Consider the following 21,246-nt stretch of genomic DNA (forward strand, 5'->3'; position numbering starts at 1 on the left):
AACAATGCTGTAGCCGGGGTCATGGAAGCTGTAGGCAGGCATTTGAGCTATTTGATTGGCCAGAGCAGTAAGCACACTTGATGTAGCCACAGATCCCCCAGGTCTGCTGGGTAGGCGGAGTTTGTCATTTCAGAGAAATGAAATGGTTGTAAATGGGAACACTTTGCCTACCAGCTGCAGCAGGGCTTCTGAATCAGGAGCACCTCCATCAACAGAGCAACACACAAACATAACCAACATAAAAGGAGCTCAAGCCTTTATGCCTTTATCATTGGATTTTCTACAGAAATGTTTGGTGATTGACTAGGAATGCCTTGGAGATCACGATGACCGGTTGGTGACCACTGGTGTACAGTATCCTACACCTGCACACCCGTCTGCTCCAGACTTGTCGTGCTCTGTTTAATGTGCCTTCACCTGGCAATCCCCTGGGTCCTAACTATTCATGAGGGCATATCGTAGCAAAACGTTTAGTTTAGGTAGTCTTACAGTCCATTTTCTTCTGTTTGATAACTGATGAATAGGACCCTCTTACTGCCTTCACACAGTCAGTCCCCCCTCACCTGGTCATGTCCCGTTCCCCCTGGGCATATCTCTGCAGTCGCAGCAGCTCTGGCTGTAAGATCAGGTCCAGAACATAGAACACAAATCTGGTCTCCTCCACACTGGGGACGTGCCACTGGATGTGAAGGTTCCACAGGTCCCCCGGACGACCCCAGTCCTGGACAGAGGGGGAGAAGGTTGAGATCAATATATAATAATATATACACTACCGGTCAAAAGTTTTTGAACACCCCATTTATTCCAGTTTTTATTGAAATTTAAGCAGTTTAAGTCCAGTGAATAACCTGAAAATGGTAAAGGTAAGCAGTAAACTGCCAGAGGTAAAAAAAATATATATATATATATATATATATATATATATATATATATATTTTTTTTTTAAGAATCTAGGTTACCAAAAACAGGGAACAAGTATTGGGTTAACAACTTATAGCTGTTCCGCAGCAATTAAAGTAAATTAAACCTCAAAACTTTGGTTGATTACTTACAAACCCTCTGTCTGTTGTTGTAGCAGAATCAGAATTAGTTAGGTAACATTGATAAATAAGATGTTTTATCTACTTTCATAAATATGCTTATGTGGAAAAAGTCACTTGGGGCCCAGAGAGGAGAGGTCAGGCTCGTCTTTTATCTGTCTGGTAATATGCAGAATATCAGAAAGGGAGAAGTCAGAATTGAACCGAGTCTTCCAATGTATCAGTTAAACCATGTGAAGGGCTCCACAATGTATCAGTTAAACCATGTGAAGGGCTCCACAATGTATCAGTTAAACCATGTGAAGGGCTCCACAATGCCTGTGTGCCAGTCACTCCCCTCTGTGAGCTTGTCCAGGAGGGAGTGTATTTGAGATGGGTGTATCTAGAATTGACAATTGATATATGCCATTGGATGAGGTAATGTTTTGGTAATAGGAAGTACCAAGAATGAGAAGTAGAACCTCGTCTTAGAGAGCAAACTGAACGATAATTTATAGCTAATGTTATCTGGCTATGGGATACTCCTCTTTCAGGCACAAGGCCATTTGTGAAGTTTCTAAGATCTGTGGTTCGTCATTGTGAGTTAAGAGGGGTGTATCTTGGCTATAAAAGATGAAGTATTATTAAGCACTCTCAAAATTCATTTATAGGCACTGAATTGATCCGAGAGTCAAGGGGCTATGGTGAAGCTCATATTATTAAAATATGAAGTTTAATGTAGAACTCTGACTTGTGTGTGGTTTGTAAACTCTCCTTTCACTTAGTAATACAGGAAATTACCACGACACTGTATAAAAGCAGTGTTGGAACAGACTGTTACTACAACCTCAAGCATTATTTGGACAGTATTGTACTGCAGGAAGTAGTATATTGCTATTAAAATGGTGAGAAAAGGGCAATTAACAAAGGCAGACAGACCGACCGTTTATAACCCTTAAAAGTGTAGGTCTTTCCTTTAGAGAAATTGCAAAGAAAGCCAAGGTGCCAGTGAGTAGTTTCCTACACCATCAAAAGGCACTTGGAAACTGGATTGATACCTGTTAGAGAATCACCTTTGCCAGCGATTACAGCTGTGAGTCTTTTGGGGTAAGTCTACGAGCTTTGCACACCTGGGTTGTACAATATTTGCACATTCTTTTAAAAATTATTCAAGCTTTCGTTCGTTGTTGATCATTGCTAGCCAGCTATTTTAAGATTTTCAAGGTGATTTAAGTCAAAACTGTAACTAGGCCCCTGTCGGGATGTGCTAAACGTTGAACATTGAGATAAGAAATGAAAGAGACTGGGTTATGTTAGAAGTGAATGGTTCTCAGAAGAAAGAAGAAGGCTTTGGAAGGTGTTTGATGGAGGAGAGGAGAAGGATGTTTTCATAGAGGGGAGACAGATGGACATCTGTGTATTTGATGAAAGAGGGGTTGAGGTCAGGAGGTGAGGACAGATTCTCTTAAGAGCAGTTATTTCCTTTCATATCAATGAAGGGAAGTGAACAAGTGCACACTTCGGGAGAAAGGAGAGATCATGAGATGAAATCCCTCTCAGGGACTTTCCATAGAGAGGGATAGAAGGCGCACTTGTCACAAAATCCTGTCATGGTATGAGTGGCACCATGGAGGTATATCAACATGTAAAGGGACTTCCTATAGGCAAAGATGGGAGGTGTACCCTCAATCTATCACCATGGGCCCTTCTCATTGACTATGCGGACAGGAGGAGGGCTGCGGGAAGCCGGAGAGACAGGAGGGAGAAAGAGAGGAGAGTTGTGTAACTGATGGATTAACAGGGTAGAGGCATGTTATGCCCTGGACCTCTTTACTAGTCTGACATGGTTCCTTTGACACACTATAGGGTGTTCACCTATACAACTATTCATTCATTCAAGGTTTATACAAAATATCCATTCAACAGAGAATTGCACCCGAAAAACAATATTCCAAACCCCATGCCTCTACCATATATTTCTGCCCCTGAACAGGCAGTTAACCCACTGTTCCTAGGCCATCATTGAAAATAAGAATGTGTTCTTAACTGACTTGCCTAGTTAAATAAAGGTACAAATTAAAAGAATATATGGTTCAAAAGTTAGATGATTTACTCTGAGAATGTAGCATGTATAGATGGAATGGAATGTGGTCTCTGCTTCATAGAACTCTGTGGCGTTGCTTCATGGCAGAATAGCGCTAACTTCCAACACCAACTGACAAGCTAACTAGTGGCTGCAGGTTCCTGAGTGAAAACATGGTATTTTTCTAAATGATATCCACAGAATACCAAACAGGGACTAAATATATATTTATTTACAAAATTAACAGACCGAATTCCAATATTCACCCTCCACTAAGACAATCAGATCCTGTTTTCATGGTGTATGGGTCTTTCCCTCTAATCACAATAGAAACAGCCCCTCTCAATGTAGATTTATCGCCAATATAGCCAAAGAAAGTCAAGGATATGGAGATTAAATTACGAGAGGATCAAGCTTATTTTGATTGGTCCAACCAGCGGAAACACCTCCAAATGGTACCACCTCCCAGCGCAAAATATGGAAGAGATTCAACCGAAACCAGCAGAGTCTAAACTAGCTATGGTCACAGCAAATTAATGTTTTTATTTCATCAACAATGTCAAGTACAAGTATATTAAGGTTATAATATTGTAGAAAAAAAATCAAAAATATTAATTCAATGTGATTTATAATGACATAGGGCCAAGAAAACTAATGTTTTGACAAATTTTATAGCACCCTCTTGAATTGACCTGTTTTTCCTCTACATTGTAGAGCCATGAGTGAACATCCTACACACTTTCTATCACAAGGTCCAGAGTGGCTGGTGAGTGATCAGACCAATCAGGAAGAGATCACGTAAAAAGTAATAAAAGTAACACAATTTGTGATAGAAATGGACAGAAGCATTCTACAATCGTCATTGTTTGGGGTCTGTCTGGGTTATAAAAAGTTATTCGCATAAAAGAGAATGTTGTAGAAATTTGGTAGGCAGCGATTTAGAGAATGTACAACTAAAAGTAAAGTTCTGAACTTGATATCATTGCTATGCAGACGACACACAATTAATCTTCTCCTTTCCCCCTTCTGATGACCAGGTGGCGAATCGCATCACTGCATGTCTGGCAGACATATCAGTGTGGATGACGGATCACCACCTCAAGATGAACCTCGGCAAGACGGAGCTGCTCTTCCTCCCGGGGAAGGACTGCCCGTTCCATGATCTCGCCATCACGGTTGACAACTCCATTGTGTCCTCCTCCCAAAGCGCTAAGAACCTTGGCGTGATCCTGGACAACACCCTGTCGTTCTCAACCAACATCAAGGAGGTGGCCCGTTCCTGTAGGTTCATGCTCTACAACATCCGCAGAGTACGACCCTGCCTCACACAGGAAGCGGCGCAGGTCCTAATCCAGGCACTTGTCATCTCCCGACTGGATTACTGCAACTCGCTGTTGGCTGGGCTCCCTGCCTGTGCCATTAAACCCCTACAACTCATCCAGAACGCCGCAGCCCGTCTGGTGTTCAACCTTCCAAAGTTCTCTCACGTCACCCCGCTCCTCCATTCTCTCCACTGGCTTCCAGTTGAAGCTCGCATCCGCTACAAGACCATGGTGCTTGCCTACGGAGCTGTGAGGGGAACGGCACCTCAGTACCTCCAGGCTCTGATCAGGCCCTACACCCAAACAAGGGCACTGCGTTCATCCACCTCTGGCCTGCTCGCCTCCCTACCACTGAGGAAGTACAGTTCCCGCTCAGCCCAGTCAAAACTGTTCGCTGCTCTGGCCCCCCAATGGTGGAACAAACTCCCTCAAGACACCAGGACAGGAGTCAATCACCACCTTCCGGAGACACCTGAAACCCCACCTCTTTAAGGAATACCTAGGATAGGATAAGTAATCCCTCTCACCCCCCCTTTAAGATTTAGATGCACTATTGTAAAGTGACTGTTCCACTGGATGTCATAAGGTGAATGCACCAATTTGTAAGTCGCTCTGGATAAGAGCGTCTGCTAAATGACTTAAATGTAAATGTAAATACCTTGTGGGTAGGTAGGTAGTCCTGTATGGGCTGTTGAAAGCCACCTGGTACACTGCAGTTCTCTGTTGGGAAGGTGAGGGCTATAGAACCCTTAACACCAACCTCTACAAACCCCTAACACCAACCTTAGTACCTCTAACCCTGTACGTACCTTGATGGGCAGGTAGTCCTGCGTGGGTTGCTGAAAGCTTCCTGGTACACTGCAGTACTCTGTGGGGTAGATGAGAGCTGTAGACCTCAGGATATGATGCAGCAGGTTACAGGCCAGGGTGTAGCCCTGTTTACACTTCAGGTGGAGGGTCAGCTGCAGGATCTGAACCAGCTGGGTGCTGTAGGGGAGGATCTTGTCCCCGTCCACACGAGTCACCTGGGGAGGACAAGGAGACAACAGGAGGGAAGGAAGGTTAGGAGAGAACATACAGGCCCACCCTGTGTTCTGTTCATTAAGGCACACAAAGGAAGATGTTTGAAAACATTTGCAACAGAAAATAAAAAATGAGCTTTAGGTAAGTAACTCCCCCGTTTCAAAAGTGTTTTCCTGTTTGGTGTCTAGTCTACTGAGAGGTGAAGGGAACAAGGGAATGTTTCAGTCAGTATGGATGCAGGATGATGACCTCACCTCTGACAGTAGCTGAAGGTTCCATAGTAACTCCTTATCCAGTTCCTCCTCACTCAACACCTCCTCATCTGGAAGTCAACAACCAAGAAACAGAGTGAGATACTCCGAGACCAACACAGAACAACGATCCATTGATTCCCACTTCTCCGCAACTCTAACCCCACCATATCAGAATCAACAACAGTCTCAAATTAAGTCCAGATTGGTTTTATAGCCCTCCACTCCAACAGAACACATCCAGAACACATGTCCAGCTTAGTGAGCACTTACTGACAGTGAGATGGTTTATGGCATTGCAGCAGTGTGGGACCAAAAGCTTCAAAGACTGTGCAGGGTGAACCTTGGAGGCTGCTCTGCACATGTCAGCCACCATCCTGCCAGCCACACGAGTCTCAAAGATGTTGGTGGTGGCAAAGATGAAGACCTTCTCCAGAGCCACCTGAACAACACAAACGAACCAAAGGATATATTCACATCATCACATGCATGTACAGTGGCGTGGGGGAAGTATTCAGATCCCTTGACCTTTTCCACATTGTGGTACTTTAAAGGACACACACAGTGAGAAAGGCGTAGGTGCACAGTGAGTTGTGGCCTACCTTGAAGATGTCTATGGAGCACTGTGTGAGGATGGTGCTGAAGGTAGAAGATAGTCCCAGCTCCACCAGGCTCTCCAGATGGGTCATCTTCTCTGTCTCGGTCTCCTCTCTGGTCTGCTCTAGAGTACTGCTGTCTATCAGGGCAAAACACCTGGGGGCATATTCACAAAATATTACTTACAAAAAACGTAAGAAGTTTAAGAAAAAAAAAGAAGAAGTTCATAAGATAAGTAAGTTCAATTGGTCAAAATGTTCTTAGGAATTCAATGTTTTCTTATGAACTTTATAAATATCTTCTTATGGTGCATTGACATTAGTGACGTGTTTGAAACCAATAAATAAGACGATGTGACAGGGATGATAGGATTTGGCCCACTATAATAAAGCGATATTTCCATTTTATTACATTTATCTGCCTGTGACTTTTATCTCCCTCACCAATTTCAAACATCTGTTATCTGAGCAGCTAACCGATCGCTGCAGCTGTACAAAGTCTATTGGTAAATAGCCCACCCAATTTACCTACCTCATCCCCATACTGTTTTTATTTATTTACTCTTCTGCTCTTTTGCACAACAATATCTCTACCTGTACATGACCATCTGATCATTTATTACTCCAGTGTTAATCTGTAAAATTGTAATTATTCGCCTACCTCCTCATGCCTTTTTCACACAATGTATATAGATTCTCTTTTTTATTAATTGTTTACTCCATGTGTAACTCTGTTGTCTGTTCACACTGCTATGCTTTATCTTGGCCAGGTCGCAGTTGCAAATGAGAACTTGTTCTCAACTAGCCTACCTGGTTAAATAAAGGTGAAATAAAAAAAAAAATAAAAATCTGCACCATGTCTCAATATTTTTTTTGTAGTTGGCTTGCGAACCCTTCATAAACAAAAACAAACGTTATTTGTTCACACATTATAGCCATCAGACTAGCTATATCAAAAACTAAAATGGATAACCAAGGAAAGCACAATAAAACTTCAGCAAACAAGAGTTTGAAGTGATGGTGGAGGAAATAGCAGCCAGGAAAAGGTTGCTGTTGGGAGACTTCACGGCAGAGAGAGAGGATGGGTGAGACTGGCTGAGGCAAGGGACAGTGTCTGCTGATGGGGGTATGGCAAGGGACAGTGTCTGCTGACGGGGGTATGGCAAGGGACAGTGTCTGCTGACGGGGGTATGGCAAGGGACAGTGTCTGCAGACGGGGGTATGGCACTGCTGGGGGGGTATGGCAAGGGACAGTGTCGGCCGACGGGGGTATGGCAAGGGGCAGTGTCTGCTGACGGGGGTATGGCAAGGGACAGTGTCTGCCGACGGGGGTATGGCAAGGGACAGTGTCTGCCGACGGGGGTATGGCAAGGGACAGTGTCTGTCGACGGGGGTATGGCAAGGGACAGTGTCTGCTGACAGGGGTATGGCAAGGGACAGTGTCTGCTATGGCAAGGGACAGTGTCTGCCGACGGGGGTATGGCAAGGGACAGTGTCTGTCGACGGGGGTATGGCAAGGGACAGTGTCTGTCGACGGGGGTATGGCAAGGAACAGTGACGCCGACGTAAAACATTGTGGTCTGACATCAAGTGGCTGCTAAAAAGAAGGGAGCTGAGAGACCATTCATATGGACCAGCTGGAGAAGGTGTCGTCCTTGATAGCAGAGGCGGTGGTAGAGGGACTGGGCAACAGGTAAATTGGGTAGCTACGTTAGCTAGCTAACGTGTAACAACATTATAGCCAACATAACTAACGACGTTAACATCAGCCAAGTTCTTCTTTGAGAATTGATGCGCTAACACTAGCTATTTAACACTTCTAGAATATTGTAATATATTGTTAACTAGCTAGCTAGATAATGCGGGTTTAATTTGTTTTCTTGCTATAGTTAAATGTTCGTTAGTCAAGTACATTTCCAAGAGGAAATCCTAAAACATTATTTTCAAGAATCCCATTTCTTCTTAGCGCAGACCAGACCAGACCACAGACAATCCCGCACGCACACACTAGGTTTGCACATTTTGTGGAATATTCAGAGCTGGAAATGGGAATATATGGGAAATAAACTCAGCAAAAAAAAAAGAAACTGTCTTTCAAAGATTATTAGTAAAAATCCAAATAACTTCACAGATCTTCATTGTAAATGGTTTAAACACTGTTTCCCATGCTTGTTCAATGAACCATAAACAATTAATGAACATGAACCTGTGGAACGGTCGTTAAGACACTAACTGGTGGGCAGATAAGGTCACAGTTATGAAAACGTAGGACACTAAAGAAGCCTTTCTACTGACTCTGATAAAACACCAAAGAAAGATGCCCAGGGTCCCTGCTCATCTGAGTGAACGTGCCTTAGGCATGCTGCAAGGAGGCATGAGGACTGCAGATGTGGCCACGGCAATAAATTGCAATGTCCGTACTGTGAGACGCCTAAGACAGCGCTACAGTGAGACAGGACGGACAGCTGATCGTCCTCGCAGTGGCAGACCATGTGTAACAACACCTGCACAGGATCGGTACATCCGAACATCACACCAGTGGGACAGGTACAGGATGGCAACAACAACTGCCCGAGTTACATCAGGAACGCACAATCCCTCCATCAGTGCTCAGACTGTCCGCAATAGGCTGAGAAAGGCTGGACTGAGGGCTTGTAGGCCTGATGTAAGGCAGGTCCTCACCAAACATCAACAATGTCACCTATGGGCATAAACCCACCGTCGCTGGACCAGACAGGACTGGCAAAAAGTGCTCTTCACTGACGAGTCGTGGTTTTGTCTCACCAGGAGTGATGGTGGGATTCGCGTTTATCGTCGAATGAATGAGAGTTACACCGAGGCCTGTACTCTGGAGCCGGGTCGATTTGGAGGTGGAGGGTCCGTCATGGTCTGGGGCGGTGTGTCACAGCATCATCGGACTGAGCTTGTTGTCATTGCAGGCAATCTCAAGGCAGTGCGTTACAGGGAAGACATCCTCCTTCCTCATGTGGTAACCTTCCTGCAGGCTCATCCTGACATAACCCTGTCCTTCTGTAGCTCAGTTGGTAGAGCATGGCGCTTGTAACGCCAGGGTAGTGGGTTCGATCCCCGGGACCACCCATACGTAGAATGTATGCACACATGACTGTAAGTCGCTTTGGATAAAAGCGTCTGCTAAATGGCATATATTATTATTATATTATTATAACCCTCCAGCATGCAAATGCCACCAGCCATACTGCTCGTTCTGTGCATGATTTCCTGCAAGACAAGAAGGTCACGTGTTCTGCCATGGCTAGCAAAGAGCCCGGATCTCAATCCCATTGATCATGTCCGGGACCTGTTGGATCGGAGGGTGAGGGCTAGGGCCATTCCACCCAGAAATGTCCGGGAACTTGCAGGTGCCTTGGTGGAAGAGTGGGGTCTCACAGCAAGAACTGGCAAATCTGGTGCAGTCCATGAGGAGGAGATGCACTGCAGTACTTAACCCCCCACTTTCATCAGGGACACATTCTTCCATTTCTGTTGGTGACATGTCTGTGGAACTTGTTCAGTTTATGTCTCAGTTGTTGAATCTTGTTATGTTCATTCAAATATTTACACATGTTCAATTTGCTGAAAATAAACAGTTGACAGTGAGAGGACGTTTCTTTTTTTGCTGAGTTTTATATGGGAATTAACAGAAATATATGCAAATTTATATTAATACTGTTTAAATGTAGATGTTTGTAGCATTGGATATATTTACCATCATATGGAGACTGAAACAATACCATTTTACCTGATCATAAGTAGACAATTGCAAATGACTAAATCCTTCCAACAGAAAAAAAAACATTTAGTAATGATTTGCACTTTAATTAAATGAGTTGACTCTTCACACGGGATGATTTCACTGAACAACAAAAGAAAGGGATATTGAATGATCCATTGCATCTCCCAAAAACATTTTCAACATAAATCTATAAAATGATGGTCTAGAAACTAAAGCTTTGGTTGTCTTCTTCTCAGGCATCCATGTCTTGTCCCTGGGCATCCTCAATGTCCACCTCTTGAAAATCAGACTGAGGCCTCATCTTCACTGTCACTTTCCAAGCTTGTTGAGGGTGGCTCGTTGTCAGGCTCAAAAAGCCTCAATTTGCCCAGATGGCCACCAATTTTTCAACCCTTGTATTGGTCAGCCTGTTGCGTGCTTTGGTGATTGTGTTCCCAAACAAGGACCAGTTACTTTCGACAGACTGCCATGAACCTTGCCCTCATCCAGGCCAAGGTGGCGAGACACGGTAGGCTTAGTTGATCTCTGCACCAGACAGGATGCTCTTGCCAGCATACTTGGGGTCCAACATGTACGCTGCGGCGTGTATGGGCTTCAAGCAGAAGTCTTCACGCTTTTTGATGTATTTCAGAACTGCAGTTTTCTCTGCTTGGAGCAACAGTAAAGTGGGCTGGGCAGTACAGATTTATTCTCTTACATCTGCAAGCCGAGTCTGAACATCAGACAGGATGGCATTGTCTCCCTCAATCCGTGCAATGGCTACTGCTATAGGTTTCAGGAGTTTCAGGCTGCTTACCACTCTCTCCCAAAATACATCATCCAGGAGGACCCTCTTGATAGGGCTGTCCATATCGGCAGACTATGATATGGCCATTTCTTGGAGAGACTCCTTCCCCTCCAGGAGACTGTCAAACATGATGACAACACCACCCCAATGGGTGTTGCTGGGAAGCTTCAATGTGGTGTTCTTATTCTTCTCACTTTGCTTGGTGAAGTAGATTGCTACTATAACTTGATGACCCTTCACATACCTAACCATTTCCTTGGCTCTCTTGTAGAGGGTATCCATTATTTTCAGTGCCATGATGTCCTTGAGGAGCAAATTCAATTCATGAGCAGCACAGCCAATGGGTGTGATGTGAAGGTAGGACTCCTCCACTTTAGACCAAGCAGCCTTCATATGTTCACAGCAATGACGTGTGTGTGTGTGTGTGTGTCCCTTGTGTCTGTGCTCTTGTAGAATACTGGTTGAGGGGTGGAGATGATGTAGTTAATTATTCCTTGCCCACAAACATTCAACCACCCATTAGAGATGATTGGAATACAGTCTGCTTTCCCTATGATTCTCTCTGTTGAACTCTGCATCCAGCAAATCAGTAGATAAAGCATGTCTGGTTGGAGGGGTGTATGCTGGTCGAAATCTCTTCCAATACACATTGCCTGTGAGCGTCAGAGGTGAACCAGTTGCATAGAGTTGCATACACAGCTCAAGCAAGACATTCATCAGCATTTCTCTGACTACGTTCCTCCATTGTGTCAAAAAACTTCTGATTCCAGAATGAGCATGAGCTGTTGCTATCGATAAGGTGTCTGATTCATCATTTTCACCTCGAACAAGAGGTTGCTTGTTGTGAACGCTGAGGGAACTTTCTAAAATTGGCCAGATGATTCTGTATTTGCAAATGTACACAGCTTTTCCTTCTACATTAGCTGCAGTGAAATATATCCACACATCAGATAGTGCCTGTGGCATTTTTCTGTAAAGATAAGAAAATATATTGTAAAAAAATATATATATACAATTCTATGTCCAGATCAATAGTTAACCAGTTAGATTAAACAACTCCTTTGTAAGATAAATGTTTTAATGAAACATGTATGGAAACAGGTGAATTAACACTCTTCAGTTAGCAAGCTCAAGCAAGCTAAAACACACATGGTAGCAAAAACTAACTATCATAAATTGTTAAGTTAGAAATAATTTAAACACACTTTGATGTAGGCTACTATTTTCTTCTTAACAAAAACATCATATGTCATAAAATATATTCACCCCACCTAGTACTGTAATCAAAACTTACCAGAAAGCATGTAGTCCTTGGCTCAGTGTAGTAGTGTGGGCTCAATAGCATCTCTTTAGTGTGCAAAATCTTGAGAATCAGCTGCACATGTGATGGAAGAATGCACTGTGCATGCAAAGGGTTGCAATTCCATTGAATTGGGGATAGATTATCCAAAATGTGCCACAAGACCTTGAATTGCCGTATGCGTATCCCACAAAACAAGGATCACTGTTATAAGCTAACTTTATTGATGAATTTAAGCAAAATTCCCCAAATTCCAGGGCTTAACTTCCCATGGAAAAATTCTGGAAATTTACCGTAAAGTTTCCAATCCTTTGCAACCCTACCTGAGTCCTATATTGACTTCCTCCATACTCATACCTGTCCATGAACTGAAGAACAAAGTCCTCAAACTCTGCCGAGGCTGAGCACATCTCTCTCTCCACCTCTGTCAGGTCACCCCTTTCATGAACAGCAGAGGAACAGTCCACCAAAGGCACAAGAGTAACAAACGTAGCAATGAATTGGAATGTTATCTGCAGAAAGGAGGAGAGCACACTTAGCCTTGCAACACACACAGAAACAACTTCCAAATTGATGACAATATCTTTACCCAAGCAACCCCAGTGTAGGAGGAGGGTGGGAGGCCTGCAAGAGCTTATTATCTATGAACTCTATTACCCACCATGCACTTGCTGAAGTCATTGGGGTCAACACCGGGCAGAGCCCTCATGAGGAGGGGCAGCATGTGTGTGGGGCCCTCAGGGAAGCGCTGCCCCCCAGACACCAGGCTGCGAGCCACGCCGATCATACAGCTCAGGGTGGCAGTCAGCTGGTGGGGTTCTGTCAGGGTCTCCATAGCAGGGTAGGTTCTACAGAGGAAGACCAGATAAATTAGTGCTGGGCCATATATCCTATCTTAAGGTATACTGGTATGGATCTTTTTAATAGTCTATAACAATATAATAAATAAAAAGTTCAACTTATGGGACTACTTTGCTGTCAGGTTTGTCCTAGCTTGTTTGAGGAGAAATTCATCAGCATGGAGAAAGCCTGCTAAAGCCACTTAGGATTCACTTGCCATCCTAGGGTCATTCACTACTTAGAAAATGATTAATTTAGATTTTTCATAAACATAAAATATCAGTGGTGGAAAAGGTACCCAATTGCCATGCTTGACTAAAAGTAAAGATACCTTAATAGAAAATGACCCAAGTAAAAGTCACCCACTAAAATACTACTTGAGTGTATATACTTTCGGCCCGTCATTGGACACTGTGCTATCTAACCTCCAAACGAGCTTCAATGCCATACAGCACTCCTTCCGTGGCCTCCAACTGCTCTTAAACGCGAGTAAAACCAAATGCATGCTTTTCAACCGATCGCTGCCTGCACCCGCATGCCCGACTAGCATCACCACCCTGGATGGTTCCGACCTTGAATATGTGGACATCTATAAGTACCTAGGTGTCTGGCTAGACTGCAAACTCTCCTTCCAGACCCACATCAAACATCTCCAATCGAAAATCAAATCAAGAGTCTGCTTTCTATTCCGCAACAAAGTCTCCTTCACTCACGCTGCCAAGCTTACCCTAGTAAAACTGACTATCCTACCGATCCTCGACTTCGGCGATGTCATCTACAAAATGGCTTCCAACACTCTACTCAGCAAACTGGATGCAGTCTATCACAGTGCCATCCGTTTTGTCACTAAAGCACCTTATACCACCCACCACTGCGACTTGTATGCTCTAGTCGGCTGGCCCTCACTACATATTCGTCGCCAGACCCACTGGCTCCAGGTCATCTACAAGTCCATGCTAGGTAAAGCTCCGCCTTATCTCAGTTCACTGGTCACGATGGCAACACCCATCCGTAGCACGCGCTCCAGCAGGTGTATCTCACTGATCATCCCTAAAGCCAACACATCATTTGGCCGCCTTTCGTTCCAGTACTCTGCTGCCTGTGACTGGAACGAATTGCAAAAATCGCTGAAGTTGGAGACTTTTATCTCCCTCACTAACTTCAAACATCAGCTATCCGAGCAGCTAACCGATCGCTGCAGCTGTACATAGTCTATAGGAAAATAGCCCACCCATTTTCACCTACCTCATTCCCATACTGTTTTTATACTGTTTTTATTTATTTATTTTTCTGCTCTTTTGCACACCAATATCTCTACCTGTACATGACCATCTGATCATTTATCACTCCAGTGTTAATCTGCAAAATTGTATTATTCGCCTACCTCCTCATGCCTTTTGCACACATTGTATATAGACTGCCCATTTTTTTTAATACTGTGTTATTGACTTGTTAATTGTTTATTCCATGTGTAACTCTGTGTTGTCTGTTCACACTGCTATGCTTTATCTTGGCCAGGTCGCAGTTGCAAATGAGAACTTGTTCTCAACTAGCCTACCTGGTTAAATAAAGGTGAAAAAATATATATATATATATATATATATATATATATATATTTAAGTATCAAAAGTAAAAGTATAAATAATTTCTAATTCCCTATATCAAGCAAACCGGAAGGCACCATTTTCCTGTCTTTAAAATTTAGGGGCACACTCCATCAGTCAGAAATAATTTACTAGCATTTGTGTTTAGTGGGTCTGCCAGAACATTATTGGTCATATCTACTGCCTCTGATATCTTGATAGGTGTGTGAATTGGATCATCTCTCTGTCCTGCTTAGCATTCAAAATGTAACGAGTACTGCTTGATTTCACTCACTTTTCCAGCACTGGTGGTATGACAAGTTCAGGTCTCATGAGGGCCAGGTTCTGCAAGGCCTGAGCAGCATCCAGACTGCCCGTCTTACTGAACATGGCCAGCAGCACCGGCTGCATCATACTCTCCACGAACGCCGTGATGTCTGCCTCCGTCAACTTGTGGCTGTCCGGTACCGGAGTGAGCCACGTGGGCTTCCGGTAGCGCTCGCGGTGGAGCCGTCTTACCACGCTGGCCGGGAGGCGCTGCAGCAGCTTCATCAACTTCATCTGGGGACAGAGATAGGTGTGAGGACTAGAGAGACAGTTTTGATGACATTATTTTACCTTATTTCAACAAGGAAAACAGACTGAGACCAAGGTCTCTTTTACAGCTGGGCCCTGCGTATACATGTTTACACATGCAGTTTAGGTACAATGATTAAGAAACTACACCAGACAAACAAAAGATCACAGATAACACAAAAAATACAGCAACAGATTACATTTACACACAGGTTACTCCCCTAACAGCACAAGAACTTGCATTACCCAAAATAGTTACAAGCAATACAAGAATAAAAATCCTCCAATACATGTTTAAAATGGGCGACAAGAGTCCCAAGTTGAAGTTTAGTCTGCAGGCTATTCCATGGGCAAGGAGCGTAACAGGAAAAGGCAGCCATAACCAACTCTGTGGAAACCACATGGGCCTCAAGTGTAATCCATGTTAGAGACCTGGTTTTAGGAATTATAATTCTAATATTGATGAGTGATGATAAATAAGAAGGTTGTTTATTCAGAAGTGCTTTATAGACAAACACGAGAGCATGTTGTTCTCGTCTCACGGACAGCGAAGTCCAACCCACATTTTGATATAAAACTCAATGGTGAGTTATGTAGCTAGGACCCATAATAAACCTAAGTGAACAATGATAAGTAGCATCCAGGGATTTAAGTGTTGATGCCGTAGCATGCATGTAAATAATATCCCCATAATCTATAACAGAAATAAAATTAGCTTTGAACAATTTGTCTTCTATTTGTAGAGGACAAACATGTCCTGTTTCTATAGAAGAAGCCAAGCCTGATTTTTAGCCGTTAACAAAGTTCATCAACATGCATTTTAAAAGACAGTTTATCATCCAACCATATCACTAAGTATTTATATGCAGAGACCTGATTAATTCGAGAACCATCTAAGCTCATGAGGGACAGAGAGACAGGTGTGAGGGACAGAGAGACAGGTGTGAGGGTCAGATACAGAGTTAGAGAGAAGCTGGACGGGAGGCAGATATGAGGACAAAGACAGACAGGTACGTTACACAGGGGTGTCAGACAGTGTGGTGATAGCATGCCTTCCAGGGTTGAGGAAAATTACATTTCATCTCAGTAACTACACTGAAATTGAGCACAGCATGGCTTTAGATCCAATACCCTGTCAGAACAGCATGGCTTTAGAACCAATACCCTGTCAGGAGTGCTTGGCTTTAGAACCAATACCCTGTCAGGACAGCATGTCTTTAGAACCAATACCCTGTCAGGAGTGCATGTCTTTAGAACCAATACCCTGTCAGGACAGCATGGCTTTAGAACCAATACCCTGTCAGGAGTGCTTGGCTTTAGAACCAATACCCTGTCAGGAGTGCATGGCTTTAGAACCAATACCCTGTCAGGAGTGCATGGCTTTAGAACCAATACCCTGTCAGAACAGCATGGCTTTAGATCCAATACCCTGTCAGGAGTGCATGGCTTTAGAACCAATACCCTGTCAGGAGTGCATGGCTTTAGAACCAATACCCTGTCAGGAGTGCATGGCTTTAGAACCAATACCCTGTCAGGGAACCAAAACCCTTTTAGAACAGCAGGACCTTGTGTCCGTCTCCCCACGCCACTAAACCAACAGCTACTAAGGGGCATGGAGAGACTGACTTGCACAGAAACTTTCCAAAGTATAGATTCAGGTCAATTATTGATTTTGCACAGGTTTATATCAGGTGAGTTGAACCCACACATTCTCAATAAAGACTGAAATATCTCCATCCCAGATTCAGTTTCCTTATTGGGTGACAGAATAACATATCTTGGGAATGTCGGGCTGGCCAAAGGCATTTGATGAATTACCCAAAATATATACGTGTCTTTCTATGTCACTAAATCGATGATGACTACTTTACAGGTACATTACTGACTATAGCGATGAGGACTACATTACAGGTACATTACTGTCAGAACAGCATGGACTTTAGATTACAGTCACTATAGCGACGAGGACTATTACAGGTACATTACTGTCACTATATCAATGAGGACCACATTGCAGGTAATTTACTGTCACTATAGGCTTTAGGACTACATTACAGTCACTATAGTCAGGAGTCACTATAGCATGGGACTTTACCGAACTATAGCAATACCCATTACAGGTCAGTCACATGCGCGAGGACTACATTACAGTCACTATAGCGACGAGGACCACATTACTGGCACTATAGCGACGAGGACTACATTACAGGTACATTACTGGCACTATAGCGACGAGTACTACATTACAGGTACATTACTGTCACTATAGCGACGAGGACCACATTACAGGTACATTACCGGCACTATAGCAGAGGACTACATTACAGGTACATTACTGTCACTATAGCGAAGAGGACTACATTACAGTCACTATAACCAACAGCTACTTACAGGGGCATGGAGAGACTGACATTACAGGTAATTACTGTCACTAAGTATAGACTAGATCATTACAGGTACATTACTGTCACTTTGCTACAGGTTTATGTCACTATAGCGACGAGGACTACATTACAGTCACTATAGCCTACATTACAGGTACATTACTGTCACTATAAAGAGGACTACATTACAGGTACATTACTGTCACTATAGCGACAGGACTACATTACAGTCACTATAGCGAAGAGGACTACATTACAGGTACATTACTGTCACTATAGCGAAGAGGACTACATTACAGGTAATTACTGTCACTATAGCGAAGAGGACTACATTACAGGTACATTTGTCACTATAGAATTTACAGTCACTAAAAGAGGACTATTACAGGTACATTACTCACTATGTCACTAAATCGATGATGACTACATTACAGGTACATTACTGTCACTATAGCGATGAGGACTACATTACAGGTACATTACTGTCACTATAGCGACGAGGACTACATTACAGGTACATTACTGTCACTATATCAATGAGGACCACATTGCAGGTAATTTACTGTCACTATAGCGACGAGGACTACATTACAGTCACTATAGCGACAAGGACTACATTACAGTCACTATAGCGACGGGGACTACATTACCGGCACTATAGCGACGAGGACTACATTACAGGTACATTACTGTCACTATAGCGACGAGGACTACATTACAGTCACTATAGCGACGAGGACGACATTACTGGCACTATAGCGACGAGGACTACATTACAGGTACATTACTGGCACTATAGCGACGAGTACTACATTACAGGTACATTACTGTCACTATAGCGACGAGGACCACATTACAGGTACATTACCGGCACTATAGCGACGAGGACTACATTACAGGTACATTACTGTCACTATAGCGAAGAGGACTACATTACAGTCACTATAGCGACGAGGACTACATTACAGGTACATTACTGTCACTATAGCGAAGAGGACTACATTACAGGTACATTACTGTGACTATAGCGAAGAGGACTACATTACAGGTACATTACTGTCACTATAGCGACGAGGACTACATTACAGTCACTATAGCGAAGAGGACTACATTACAGGTACATTACTGTCACTATAGCGAAGAGGACTACATTACAGGTACATTACTGTCACTATAGCGACGAGGACTACATTACAGTCACTATAGCGAAGAGGACTACATTACAGGTACATTACTGTCACTATAGCGAAGAGGACTACATTACAGGTACATTACTGTCACTATAGCGACGAGGACTACATTACAGGTACATTACTGTCACTATATCAATGAGGACCACATTGCAGGTAATTTACTGTCACTATAGCGACGAGGACTACATTACAGTCACTATAGCGACAAGGACTACATTACAGTCACTATAGCGACGGGGACTACATTACCGGCACTATAGCGACGAGGACTACATTACAGGTACATTACTGTCACTATAGCGACGAGGACTACATTACAGTCACTATAGCGAAGAGGCACTACATTACAGGTACATTACTGGCACTATAGCGACGAGTACTACATTACAGGTACATTACTGTCACTATAGCATTACAGGTCACTATAGCGAAGAGGACTACATTACAGGTACATTACTGTCACTATAGCGAAGAGGACTACATTACAGTCACTATAGCGACGAGGACTACATTACAGGTACATTACTGTCACTATAGCGAAGAGGACTACATTACAGGTACATTACTGTCACTATAGCGAAGAGGACTACATTACAGGTACATTACTGTCACTATAGCGACGAGGACTACATTACAGTCACTATAGCGAAGAGGACTACATTACAGGTACATTACTGTCACTATAGCGAAGAGGACTACATTACAGGTACATTACTGTCACTATAGCGACGAGGACTACATTACAGTCACTATAGCGAAGAGGACTACATTACAGGTACATTACTGTCACTATAGCGAAGAGGACTACATTACAGGTACATTACTGTCACTATAGTACATTACAGGTACATTACTGTCACTATAGCGACGAGGACTACATTACAGTCACTATAGCGAAGAGGACTACATTACAGGTACATTACTGTCACTATAGCGAAGAGGACTACATTACTGGTACATTACTGTCACTATAGCGAAGAGGACTACATTACAGGTACATTACTGTCACTATAGCGAAGAGGACTACATTACAGTCACTATAGCGAAGAGGACTACATTACTGTCACTATAGCGACAGTCACTATAGGAAGAAGACTACATTACAGGTACATTACTGTCACTATAGCGAAGAGGACTACATTACAGGTACATTACTGTCACTATAGCGACGAGGACTACATTACAGTCACTATAGTGAAGAGGACTACATTACAGGTACATTACTGTCACTATAGCGAAGAGGACTACATTACAGGTACATTACTGTCACTATAGCGAAGAGGACTACATTACAGGTACATTACTGTCACTATAGCGACGAGGACTACATTACAGGTACATTACTGTCACTATAGCGACGAGGACTACATTACAGGTACATTACTGTCACTATAGCGACGAGGACTACATTACAGGTACTTACATTACAAGGTACATTACTGTCACTATAGCGAAGAGGACTACATTACAGGTACATTACTGTCACTATAGCGAAGAGGACTACATTACAGGTACATTACTGTCACTATAGCGAAGAGGACTACATTACAGGTACATTACTGTCACTATAGCGAAGAGGACTACATTACAGGTACATTACTGTCACTATAGCGATGAGGACTATATTACAGGTACATTACTGTCACTATAGCGACTACATTACAGGTACATTACTGTCACTATAGCGACGAGGACTACATTACAGTCACTATAGTGAAGAGGACTACATTACAGGTACATTACTGTCACTATAGCGAAGAGGACTACATTACTGGTACATTACTGTCACTATAGCGAAGAGAACTACATTACTGTCACTATAGAGACGAGGACTACATTACAGGTACATTACTGTCACTATAGCGACGAGGACTACATTACAGGTACATTACTGTCACTATAGCGAAGAGGACTACATTACAGGTACATTACTGTCACTATAGCGACGAGGACTATATTACAGGTACATTACTGTCACTATAGCGAAGAGGACTACATTACAGGTACATTACTGTCACTATAGCGAAATACTGTCATATATACAGGTGCTGTCACTTAGCAGAGGACTACATTACAGGTACATTACTGTCACTATAGCGAAGAGGACTACATTACAGTCATGTCACTATAGTACATACATTCACTATAGCGTATGGGTGGTCACTATAGCGACGAGGACTACATTACAGGTAACCCATTACCCTGGCATTACTGTCACTATAGCGCGAGGACTGCATTACAGTCACTAACTGAGCTGCAGAAGGTACATTACTGTCACTACATTGCAGGTACATTACTTTCACTATAGCGATGAGGACTACATTAACATCTTACTTTAGCCAACTCAGGATGCATGGTACTTTTATATTGGACACAGATCACAAGAGCGTGGGATTGTCTGTTTCCATTCCCCTACACTGAAAACAAACCAGGAGAACATCTCACAAGTTGATGGGGTTTACCAGAAACATAATGGGGTCACAACTCTACCTCCAGACCTGGGTTCAAAAACTTTTAGCGTTTGCTTTAGTCTGC

At 43.2% G+C, this 21,246-nt stretch overlaps 1 pseudogene; it reads right to left on the reverse strand.

Annotated features, from left to right (window-relative positions):
- LOC124038649 overlaps nucleotides 1-21,246 on the reverse strand; it is a 99,083-nt pseudogene that overhangs the window by 52,794 nt on the left and 25,043 nt on the right.

The sequence above is a fragment of the Oncorhynchus gorbuscha genome, linkage group LG06 (assembly GCF_021184085.1).
Source record: "Oncorhynchus gorbuscha isolate QuinsamMale2020 ecotype Even-year linkage group LG06, OgorEven_v1.0, whole genome shotgun sequence".
Taxonomy (NCBI): domain Eukaryota; kingdom Metazoa; phylum Chordata; class Actinopteri; order Salmoniformes; family Salmonidae; genus Oncorhynchus; species Oncorhynchus gorbuscha.